Below are 13,236 nucleotides of genomic sequence, written 5' to 3'. Positions count from 1 at the left end.
GGGATTCAATACAATAAACACAATCATTCATACAATTTAAAACAATGTAAAGGCCGCTAGGCTGAAAGCAACAGCAAGAAAGAATTAACAATGCGGCTTGACAAGAAGTGTCCAATGCCATCGTGGCGTGCCCATATAAAACCGCAAAACATTTACGCAAGGCTACAGGCAGTACTTGGCGTGAGCAAAAGAAACTAAATTCAAAAAATGACCTAAAGGGTCCAACATTGATAGCAATTACGAAACATTACATATCGTGGCAAAATACAAAGGTGAAGGCGCGGCCACAACGCGCAGGCAAGAATAATACATCATACTAAATACAGACACTAAGTGTCACAGCCGAGTACATACCAGAATGCAGCGCCACCCCCACAGTGACAGCCTTCGAGTCAGACGACCGAGAGACTACGACGAATAAGCAGGGAGCCGAGTATATATAGGCCCGGTACAACACTCATCAGAGCACGCTGGTGAGGCGGATGGGAAGGGAGGAAGAGGGGGGTAGGAAGGGGAGGTTGGAGAGGAAGGGGAAAGGAGTAGGGGAGTGGAATGGTGAAGAGGGGAAGGGAATGTAGGGGAAGGAATTCTGTGCAGTGACTAGTGTTGTTAAAAGTACTCGGAAAAAGTAATTGGGCTCAATTACAATTACTGTGGTGATAATGTAACTAATTACAAGTAAAAATTACTTTATATAGAAGTAATCAGTAAAATTACAATTACAATTACTTTCCGCTACCATTTTAAAACTGACCTACGATTCAATTTTTTTACACTTTGTTACATTAATAAACATACTGACGCCGACCGCCAATGCTCCTCTGTCGCATAGACCGCTATGCCTCATCAACGTCTCGCAAAAGCGTGTGCACCGAACGCGCCCGTGCAGTGCGTGCGACGAGGCGAACGCCGTGCAACGAGTGCTGCGCCGGCGGAAGGATCCGGCCGGGTGTGGCATATCCTTCCGCCGCACTACAACAAATTATTTTAATTATGTTTTCCACAGGTTTTTATTAAACATTATTTTTCAGTAATTAATAATTCAGTCTTTGCTAAATCATGTTTCACTGTGCGATTTGTCCCGAACCTGGCCGGTTCAGTTTCCCGCGAAATTCACACGTTTCCGCGGGAGGGCTGGCGGGGGAGGGGGGTCACGCGCGGCGACACCGTCAGTGTCCTTCGAGAGCTCACCCAGGCCGGCAGCCTGCGCGCAACGCGGAACCTTCAACCTTTGCATTCACCGACATGTAGTTTTCAATAGTGTAATTTCTTTTCAACCTTTTGTACAGTTCCGCGGTCGGCCTAAATTTACCATGAGGTACTTAACTTAATTCAATCAGTGCTCCGAGATGAGTGTTCTACGTCATACGTAAGTACTGTGGGGAGATTATGTGGTTTTACGTCGGCGCTTCACGCCCAACCTAGCCTACAGGCTACTTAGTTTTGGCCCGCACGGGGCAGCCAGCAGGCGACACGTGCCATCAAACTTAATAACGATTCAGTCCCTGGGACACACCTAGACACCACGTAGAGTCGCCGGAGACACGGGCCTACGTGTTGCTAGCCCAGTTTATCCAGAGCTAGATATTAGTGTAGTGTATTGTGCTTTAAAATATTGTGTGCCATGTCATAGTGTCTTTTGTAACTTTCGCATCATGTATACGAGTCTGCCCCTCACGCGCATAAGAATCGTGAGCCGCCACTGAGGAAGTGAGCTGCGCGTGTGACTAGTCGCGTCGGGCAAACCGTTACGGCCAGAACGGGCAGCACCATGTATTGGGCTGTGCTGTATTAAATTCACCAACTATCTGAAGAAGTTTTGTGTTATTATTCAGGCGTCCCGAGTGGCCTCAACAGCTCGGGGGGCCCTACTGCGTTGACCCCTACCTCTAGCCACAAGGCCGAACCTTCCCTGAGAACACGAACCTAACAATAATCACGTCTAACTAATCAGAGGTAGCGGGGACGGCGTCAAATTGGCGCCCAACGTGGGGCTTTCATTTTCTAAAAATTAATTTCCAAATTTTGTTTCAAATTTTTCAAATTTTTTCTCAAATTTTATCAAATTTTGTGCTTCAAATTAGTGAACCAGTAAGGGCTCGCGTAGGAAGTCAGGAATCGCGCGGAAACGGACGCGACGCGCAGACAGCCAAAGGAGCGGGCACCTGGCGATAGGCGCGCGTCAAGTTACACGCCAGACGCGCATCAAGTTACGCGCCAGGCGAGATAACGGCTGTGGGAGCGGAAGTCCGCGCGCCTCACACACGGATCAGGTGGCGCAGCTGCGCAGCTGCTACGCGCCGAACATGAGCACGAACATGAGCCGTGACGGAGCCGCAAGCAAGGACGGTGGAGCAACAACGTCACAAGTCACCACGAGTCACTAGAAATTAACGACTTCCAGGAGGCCTACGAGGCATGGGCAAGCGAGGGCTACCCATGCCCAGATGACAACTGTGAGTACGAAGAACAGGACGAATGGAAGGAGGACGACACCGCAGCGGACACCGAGGGGCCGGACGTAATCCGGACACCGCTACGACAGCACATAACGCAGCCCGCATCGCCGCTGCCACACGCGGCCAACCACCACGCCGCGGTAACAGCCATGACGCCGCCCGCGTCACTGACAACCCAGACGCCCGTCCTCAACAGGACGCCGCCTCCGACGCCGCCCCCGCCATATGGGGTGGAGACATCACCGCAGATGGAAGAGGTCACACCCGGCCAGCCCCTGTGGTACAATTGGCACGCGGAGACTGGGTGGACACGTCAGGCCGGCGCAGACACACCGCCCCCTCCGCCACCGACGCCGCCCCCGCCATATGGGGTGGTGACGACATCACCGCAGATGGAGGAAGCCACACCCGTCCATCCACTGTGGTACAATTGGCACGCGGAGACCGGGTGGACACGTCAGGTCGACTCAAACATGACACCTCCGGCACTACCGACGATGACGCCGCCGCCCCCAGCCACTGAGAAAGCGGCTGGCCAGACACGGCCTCACGTGCGCCCCCCAGAAATGCCACGTGGGCGCGGCTGAACTGGAGTACCTAGGGCACATGGTGGACGCGGAGGGTTGCCGCCCTCTGCCAAAGCACCTGAACCTTATTGAGTCCAAACCCGCCCCACGAACCCGCAAGCAGCTGCAGAAGTTGATGGGCCTTCTCAACTGGCTGCGCTCGTTCATTCCGCATTTTGCCAGCGTCACCGCCCCGATGACGGACTTGCTGTCACCCAAGCTCCGGTTTCAGTGGACCAGCGAGGGGGACGCCGCCCTGGACGCAGTGAAACGGCAGTTCCGCGAGTGCCACCAGCTCGCCCGTCTGCAGCCTGACCTTTCCCTGTTCCTTCAGACAGACGCCAGTCAGGAGGGGATGGGGGCCGTCCTATACCAGGTGAGGGACAAAGACGTGCGTCGGGTGGTGGAGTACGCCAGCGCCAAGTTCGGCCAGCCCGAACGGCGGTACCATGTGAACGAGCAGGAGTGCATGGCCGTCGTTTGGGCTATGCGCCGCTACCGCCACCACCTGGAGGGCCACCGGTTCACGCTGCGGACGGACAGCCAGTGTCTCCGCTGGCTGGACTCCGCCCAGGGCCGCAAGTCGAAGTTCACGAGGTGGGCGTTGATGCTCCAGAACTTCGACTTCGCGGTCGATCACGTCCCTGGATGGGACAACCAGTTCGCCGACGAGTTGTCGCGCCATCCCGACCCACACAACACGTTTCAGGATGACCAGGACTGGGAGGGGCTGTTGCCGCCAGGGGGAGTCGCGCCGCCAGTCACTCCAGGGGAGGCGCCCGCAACTTTATTTCACATCCCAAGGGCCCCTGATCATCCCGCCGTCTTGCCTGTGGAGACCCTGAGCGAATAAGTGGAATTCGTGAAACAGGCCCAGCGGACAGACGACCCCACACAGGCCGAGGTGCGGTCATGTGGGGAGCAGGTTCACCCCTACCACAGGTGCGTAGACGGGGTGTTGGAGACCCGGGTACCAGGGGACATGGACGCCTGGCGCCTTCATGTGCCGCTCGGTGCCCGCGAGCAGGTCATGGGCTTCCACCACACGCACGAGCTGGCGGGACACCCAGGTGCGCACCAAACCCAGTTAGACATCCGTAAGACCTTACATTGGCCGGGGGTGACGCGGGACGTACGGGACCTGGTGCGGCGCTGCCAGCAGTGCCAGCAGAGGAAGACGAGGCGGTCTGACGGGGTGGAGCAGCAGCGCCCCCGACGGCCCCGCGACCCGTTTCACACCCTGGCCCTGGACATAATGGGGCCCTACCCACGGACCACCCGGGGAAGGAGGTTCTTGGTCGTGATCACAGACATTTTCACCCGGTGGGTCGAGGCCTTCCCGGTGTCCAACGTGCGCGCCGGAACCATAGCTGCCCTGCTGGACCACGAGATATTCCCGCGGTATGGTTTCGCGCGCGTGCTGTTGACGGACAACGGCTGTCAGTTCAGCGGGAGGCGCTGGAGAGCTGACTGTCGCCGTTGGGGTCTCGACCACCACACCACCCCCATTTACCATCCCCAGGCCAACCCCACTGAGAGGCGGAACCAGGAGGTCAAGGCGCAGCTGCGGCTGAGGTTGGGGGATGACCACTCCAAATGGGACGTCCACCTGCCAAAGCTGTTGTATTGCCTCGGGCGCCGCACCAACGCAGTCACCGGTCATTCACCTGCCGAACTCCTGTACGGGAAGAACTTGGCGTTGCCCGGGGAAAGCAGGGTGGCCGATGTCGCCATGGGCACGGTGGCGCGCCCCAATCAAGAGGAGGGGAGGGAGCACGCCAGACAACAGCAGGCCCAATTCCTGGCGGCCCACACGCCCATGAGTAGTCACCCCCCACCCCCGATCCAGCCAGGTCAGCTGGTGTATGTCAGGCAGCACCACTTGTCGTCCGGGGCGCGTAACTTTTGTGCGGGGTTGGCGCCCCGATGGTCGGAGCCGCGGGAGGTCCTGTGGAGGACGGGCCCCTCATCCTATGCGGTCCGGACGCCAAGGGGGCGGCCCGCTAAAGTGCACCGTGACGACCTGCGCGTAGTCGCGCACGGGGTCAGAGTTGGCCCAACGACCCCCTCTTCACCATCCCCCACACTCCAGGAAGCCACAGATACGCCGCGGGAAGAAGCAGCCCCTGAACCCACCACCCGGGGGGACATGCACACGGGCGACACATGAGTGCAACCAACCCGACCTCCGGGACACCCCGAGCAGGTCCGCGGTGCCGCCGGCCACATTTCCGCACGTCCCCGAGGAGGTTGGGAATCCGTTGGTCTGGTTTCCTGACGAGGAGGGGGAGGAGGTCTGTGAGGAGGAGGACGACGAGCCACTGTGGCCGCTGGACCTCAGCCTGGCGGACGCCACGTTCCGGGTGTCCGTGGACGAGCCCGAGGAGGGGGAGGAGGAGCCGGACAGTAGGGATAGGCACCCCACCCGCAGACGTCGGGCCCCGGTCAGGACGTGCTGCGCGGACGACAGCGAGCCGGTAGAGTTCGCTCCTGTCCCCGCCGTGGAGGCGAGCTGCCCGACCACCCAGCCGGACACGAGGGAACCTACCACACTCTGCCCAGTGGAGACCCCTACCAGCACAGTCCCCACCACACGACCACAGAGGGCCCGCCGACCCCCGGCCTACCTGGCGGATTACGAGTGGTCCAGGTCCCCGTCGAGCTATTCCTCCCGGGCGCGGCCCGTAAGGGGCGATCCAGGGGTGCCAACACTCGTGGCCGGACCCCTATCATCCCCCCCGCCCACGTCATCCATTCCACCACCCTGCCACACCCCGACCACGCTGACCCCCCCACCCACTTGTCACCATATTGAGCTAGAAAAGGCGCACGTCGCTGCCCAGTCCTAGGGGGGGAAAGGACACGGGTCAGGGCGTAACCCCTTAGCATTCATTGAGTGGGAGAGGTATTCAGGGCAGAATGTTTACATCACAACACACCATCCACTCCGCCGCGTAGTGTAGGGCTCGCAGTGCGGCGAACGTCAGTGAAGTGCTCAGCGTGTGAAGCGAGGCGTTGATGCACATAGCGGTCTCAGAGAAGGGGGGGCATTTGACGCCGACCGCCAATGCTCCTCTGTCGCATAGACCGCTATGCCTCATCAACGTCTCGCAAAAGCGTGTGCACCGAACGCGCCCGTGCGCGCAGCAAAGTGCAGTGCGTGCGACGAGGCGAACGCCGTGCAACGAGTGCTGCGCCGGCGGAAGGATCCGGCCGGGTGTGGCATATCCTTCCGCCGCACTACAACAAATAATTTTAATTATGTTTTCCACAGGTTTTTATTAAACATTATTTTTCAGTAATTAATAATTCAGTCTTTGCTAAATCATGTTTCACTGTGCGATTTGTCCCGAACCTGGCCGGTTCAGTTTCCCGCGAAATTCACACGTTTCCGCGGGAGGGCTGGCGGGGGAGGGGGGTCGCGCGCGGCGACCCCGTCAGTGTCCTTCGAGAGCTCACCCAGGCCGGCAGCCTGCGCGCAACGCGGAACCTTCAACCTTTGCATTCACCGACATGTAGTTTTCAATAGTGTAATTTCTTTTCAACCTTTTGTACAGTTCCGCGGTCGGCCTAAATTTACCATGAGGTACTTAACTTAATTCAATCAGTGCTCCGAGATGAGTGTTCTACGTCATACGTAAGTACTGTGGGGAGATTATGTGGTTTTACGTCGGCGCTTCACGCCCAACCTAGCCTACAGGCTACTTAGTTTTGGCCCGCACGGGGCAGCCAGCAGGCGACACGTGCCATCAAACTTAATAACGATTCAGTCCCTGGGACACACCTAGACACCACGTAGAGTCGCCGGAGACACGGGCCTACGTGTTGCTAGCCCAGTTTATCCAGAGCTAGATATTAGTGTAGTGTATTGTGCTTTAAAATATTGTGTGCCATGTCATAGTGTCTTTTGTAACTTTCGCATCACGTATACGAGTCTGCCCCTCACGCGCATAAGAATCGTGAGCCGCCACTGAGGAAGTGAGCTAAGCGTGTGACTAGTCGCGTCGGGCAAACCGTTACGGCCAGAACGGGCAGCACCATGTATTGGGCTGTGCTGTATTAAATTCACTTACTATCTGAAGAAGTTTTGAGTTATTATTCAGGCGTCCCGAGTGGCCTCAACAGCTCGGGGGGCCCTACTGCGTTGACCCCTACCTCTAGCCACAAGGCCGAACCTTCCCTGAGAACACGAACCAAACAAAAATCACGTCTAACTAATCAGAGGTAGCGGTGACGGCGTCAATGCATACATATATGTTTTGTTAAAAAAAATGATTAAATTTATTATCTCTAATTAAATGAATAATATTTGAGGACAAACTTGCTTGAATAACATCAAAAGACTTCATACAAGTAGCTACGGTACCTGAAATAAAAGTAAAACTCTTTAAATTTTGGAATTGACCTTACAAAACAATTGCATTTTAAAGTTCTCATCATATAGATTCCCTCTCTTGATTTAAAAAATGTTGATTTTAGGATAGGGTAATGTTGGAGACACTGCAAGTCACTATGGATCTTTATTTTTGATAATAGATGTTGTGCATACGATCGTAGCACTACAAGCGTAAAATTATAAACTTTACTAATACAAAAGTGTATGATATCTTGTTCTTAATTGTATTCCTTATACGTTCCGAGAATAAAAGTAACGGCAAGTAAATATAAAGTATCGATTACCTTAATGTATCGATTACAATTAATGTTATGTATTCCGATTACAAGTACGAATTACAGGAATAATCAAAAGCACTTAGAGAAAAACATCAAAATATTGTCAAGAATAATCGCAAGCACTCGGAGAAAACCAACAAAATGTTGACAAGAATAATCAGGAGCACACGGAGAAAACCACCATAATATTGAGAAGAATAATCAGGAGCACACGGAGTAAACCACCATAATATTGACAAGAATCATCAGAAGCACACGGAAAAACTGCCACAAGTTTTCTAATGATAACATAAAATTAGAGAAAAAAAAATAAAAAGTTTAAAATAAAAACGAAAAAATACAAAAACTGATTCTGCTAGCTTGTGAACTTCTCATTGTTGTGCAAAGTTAGAGTTCTAGTACGCAATTTCTGCCGCGCACTCACAGCTAAGGCCAGTTGCTCTGGTTACAGCGGGCCTTCAGCGAACATTACCGAATTAGTCTTACGAAGATACGCGAACTCTTCCCCCCCCTCCGTCCGGTCGCCTACCTCGCCCGGCTTTCACGTTACCATGACAACCAGGTGACGTGGTAACCGACGCGCCTGCTACGGTGATCGCATCGCATTGGCACACGTGATGAAAATACCAGACAGCAAAAATTATTACATTACGCCAAGCAACATAACAAAACAGTGTAATCACTGCTTACCTAACATCTATTGAATACATGCCACTGTTAAAAATATTACTGGATGTACACCTTTTATTGCCTGAAAGCTAAACACAAACTTTATCCTATGAACCTGGAAAATATCAGAACCAACATTACACAACTGTGACGTCGTCCGACTGAAGGCCACCCTAAAGCCCGACCTGCAACCACCAGTATCCGACCCTGCTAATGGAACGCGCCCCTAGCCATGACCCAACCGAGTCAGACGAGCGCCGCGGAACATAGGTATTATCAACGCCCTTAACTTAATCGGCAAGACAAACAGAGTCACGTACACGGTAAATTCAATACACTTTAAAGAATACGCCACTTTAAATTAACAACGCCGTGCAACACAAGTGCGATGTAGGAGTGCCCGGGTCACTCACGTGTAGTTTTTTTAATAAAACATCTGTGAGTGCTCCCCTTACGGCCTTCAGCCTGATTTCAATAGTGTAATATGTGACTTAATTAAAACCGCCCCAAATTAGCATTTATCATTCACCACTGGAGCAGTCATCAAGCGACGAACAGTCTCCAGTGTGACTCTGATAATTCAAACTTATTTTATAAAAACTTGTTACATGTCATTTCTAAAACATATATATAGTTAATTATTAACATTTACTGTGTGAATTTAGAGCCACTTACATTTTATTAATATAATTTTTTACGAATATCGGAACTTTAAAAACTCTGGCGCGACAGGAAGCTCACCCCTCCCCTTGCGCCAGGGCCAGACGCCAGTACAGCGCGGCTCGCGGACCGGGACGGACGCACGTCCCATGGGGAGCCATCATCTCTTTGTCTTCACTGAAATTCCTTCTTGTAACTATAGTCCAACTTCGAAACCTTTTTTAATCACTCCCCGTGTGCACCCGGTCCTTTTACCGGTGTAGGGCCTATCCCAGCCACGTAAATATCACACTCCCCGCACAACAGATTGCGTGGGGCAGTGCAGCATACAGCGACTCAAATCAAACTCTCTCCCTCAACTGGCGTGAGGACGTAATTTTAGTGATGGTGCATCAAGAGTGCCCAGTGTATAATGATAGTGTACTTTATGTAGGGTAATCGTGTGAATGTAATTGCAAGTGTAACTACTACATAATTAAACATCCACTCCGCACACTCCGTGCGCGACATGTTAACGATGGTGAAAAACCGTGTACGTTATTTGCAACCCCCCCTCCCCCCAAAACCAGTTAGGGATCAGCATCCTATGCTGTGTAGGGCCAATAGTACAGCAGGCATTGGGGACCCCTAACATCACCACAACTTCCATCGTTCCTAGTGGGCCACGCAGGGGCCTTCGGACCTCACGACCCACCTCGTGGCTAACCACCGCGTTAGCCTGGCGCCCTCCCGGACAAGTTTCCCCGCAAGAAAACCGCCTTCCCGCTAGGAACACCGCCGAGTCTCGAACACGAGAACCCGGGCGACGGCAACTGATGTCTAAAATTACGATTTACACACACACAAATTGTTGGCTAATATTTAAAATTACAATGCTTAAGACTAAACACAAGATCAAAATTAGCTTTTGTTATAATCAAATAATATCATTATTAGCCCCGATGCAAAGGCCATTAAAAATATTTTACAAAAATAATGTTTATAATTGTTACCTAGTTTGCGTCTGATGTCCGACAACCCCGCTGGAACTGCAAGCTATTTAATATCGCAATTAGCTTTTTTTTTTGACATGGAATCTTTGGTACTCTAGGTGGCTCCTCTGAAGGGGCAGTCTTCTTTTCACAGACGAGACAGCCAAAACCTGAAGTTACCCGAAGTTCATGTTTTTTTCCGTATCTTTAATGTAGCTATCCTAACCAAATCAACCGTCCACAATGTTTTAAAGTATTTATAATGTAGCTAACATAACCTAACTGACCATTAGTACTCTTTGATCAACACCTCCATATTTATTTACAGTGAACAAAAAAAAAAAAAAAACTGAAGATGCACGATTGGATGGTGTGCTCTCTCGTCTATGAAAAGGCTGCTTCCTCTGCAGAACGAGCGTGGCACTCCCTCTTCTCCTCGTAATGCAAACTCCGGAACACATGACCGATGCCTTCAGCGATGAAGCCGGGTGATCGTTCACACCAACTCGCCTTGTGCCCCCCAGGAACGAATTACTGTAGCTAAGACTGGTGCGGTACTCGTGCTGGGTGCACGAATATCCTGCTCACTTCTCAATGGTGTAGACAGTTACCAATGACGATAGCTGTTCCCTTCAACACAGCTACTCGTGGCTTAGGTCCCAATAACACTCTTTCAATCCAAACATGAGTATCACAACTCGTCGTCTCCTGTCATTTCGAATATCCACATCAGTGTTTAGTCATCTGAAAATGTTACTCGCTCATAGACACCCTCGCCACAGCCGTTTCCTGTTCTAAATTCTTCAAACACCTTGCCCAAGAGCCTACTCGTGACATTGGCTATCTTTTTTTCACCACTCTGAGCGAAACACCACTCGCTCTCCTCTATATGGTACCTGAAATATCCTTTCGCCATGATGTAATCCTTGCATAACTCACACGTCTTCTGCTTACTTATTACAACATACCACCCAGTCTCTTCCAGAATACTTAGGCATTAGCATACCCATGTTCCTTGACTTCAATGGCATGTGTGGCATGGGAACAACAGTGATGGGTCACAAAAGAATCGGATATCTTCTACTGGATGTCGTGTGCAGGTGGCTCTTGGCTTCAGGGAAATGGGTTTTTTATAGTCCCTGGTAGCAATAGTTGATTTGGTGGAGAACATTCTAAACTTCTCTGGCTGTAAGTTCCGTGGCATTCAACACATTTGTTGATGCTTCGCTGGTTGTCAACCTCCCAGGCTTTATGGCTAGTTAAGGCATCACAGACATGCACTGCTAACATTTTATCACCGCAACATAGATGTAGCACATTGGAGGGGGGGGGGGGGGGCCAATAGACCACAGTTTCGATCCCTCCACACAGTACCTGGCCCTCACCTTAAACTCTGTGCTCTACAACAGCATTGGGAGGAATTTACAACACAATCTTGGAACTCTGAACTAGTTCTCACCAGGTCCATACTGCACCCAAAAATTGTGCCCCTACGTATTTAGACCAAGCCACAACTAAATAATCATAACTGGTGGTGGCACAGATATATATAAAGCAAGGGTACAACAACAGGGGGAGCAAGGGTATTTTGCCCCCCCCCCCCCCTTCTGAAACCTTGAAGTGGGGGCAAAGAAAGTGCTATGTAATCAATTTTTAGATAATAAAACTGCTTAAATAGCACCATTTTGCACCTTGAGATACAAATTTTCCTGCTTAAATAGGGGGGATTGAGGATTCTTTATAAAAAGGTATATTGCCCCCCAATTGAAAATTTAGTTGTTGCGCCCCTGATATAAAACACACAGCCAATTTGCATGATTCTGGTTTCCAGTGGTGGTTCATTTTTCTGTTTCACTTGTGACCGCATCCCATCGGTGCATCGTCCAAGATCCTACCTCACCATCTGTTAGTGACATGCATAAAAGACAGTCACCTCCAGTCAATAATCCCTGCACTTTGGCACAGGCACTGGTTATGCAACAACGTAAAAGGTGATAGGGGTCTACTGGGTGGCCTATGCACACTAGTGCCACAAAAATCTAAAAGGAATGCATTAGACTTGTGCTTGATGGCACAGGTTGATAGACCATTTCACATTTTCATATATTGGAACCAAAATTGTCTATAGTTAATCTAGCACTTAGTTTTGGTTGTTCACGTCACAATAAGTACTTTATAGTATAAGACATATTACACTGGTGTTGGCATCACTTTTTACACCAGCGCAGATTCAATATTCACTCCCATCAATATGCTGTGGTGTTTTTACATCCAGCAATTATATACAATCATATACATCCTGCAAGCGATTAACCATTGTCTCATCTCACGGATGGTTGACAATGTATGCCTAATGTAGTAATGTGCCAATGGTTTACTTGAGATATTGTTTCCCCCACTCATTCTCATCTTAACACTCCTCAATCTGTAAAAACCCCAACATTAAGACATCAAGCCCCAATTAATTCATCCATTCAAAACAAGCAGATAGCTGCATGCAGTCAGCAGAAGTAAACATGCATGCTATTGTGTTAACTTGCATTGATGAGTCTTTTACAAACTTAGGTGACACATGTTAATCATTGTTTTATAGGTAGATTGCATACCTGTACAAAATTTTAGTGCACAAAAATGTCTGAATATCAACATTTGATGCACACTTTCACCACATAAACTGTCCATATTTAATTGCAAACAGTAGCTACTTTGAGTAGCACATAAAAATACAAATTTCTCAACATCACAGAACTTTGTAAAATATATTCCATCACAGACAATTGACATGATCAGCCTACCATGTAAATGAGTTAATGCAGCAAACCCATTTTGCACAATTAATATTTGTTTGATCCAAAAAAACAAGGTTAGCATTAGATGAAAGAATACATCATTTCAATTTAAATGGCCATAATCCATTGTTGAACAAGTCTAAATAACAAGACAGGGCCATGCAACCAATGAAAAAAAAAAAAAAACCCACCAGAGTACAAAATGATGAACACAGCAGACCTTACTAGTAGAGAGCCAAATGTTAACTGAACCAATACAAAAGGTCAGAAGATAATTAAATTTCAGCAGACTTGAAATATATATCTAATTCTGTATTTAGTTCATAATTTTAACTACATTTATACAATGGAGAGCATCCATTTTTAGGATGAGTAAACTTCACCAGTGCCATTTGGACACTGCTTTGTCTACAATTTTTTTTGTTGCAATTTAATGGTATTTTTTTAT

Source organism: Bacillus rossius, chromosome 5 (assembly GCF_032445375.1).
Source record: "Bacillus rossius redtenbacheri isolate Brsri chromosome 5, Brsri_v3, whole genome shotgun sequence".
NCBI lineage: Eukaryota > Metazoa > Arthropoda > Insecta > Phasmatodea > Bacillidae > Bacillus > Bacillus rossius.
The sequence above is the reverse complement of the archived record's forward strand: the minus strand, read 5'-3'. Positions refer to the sequence as shown.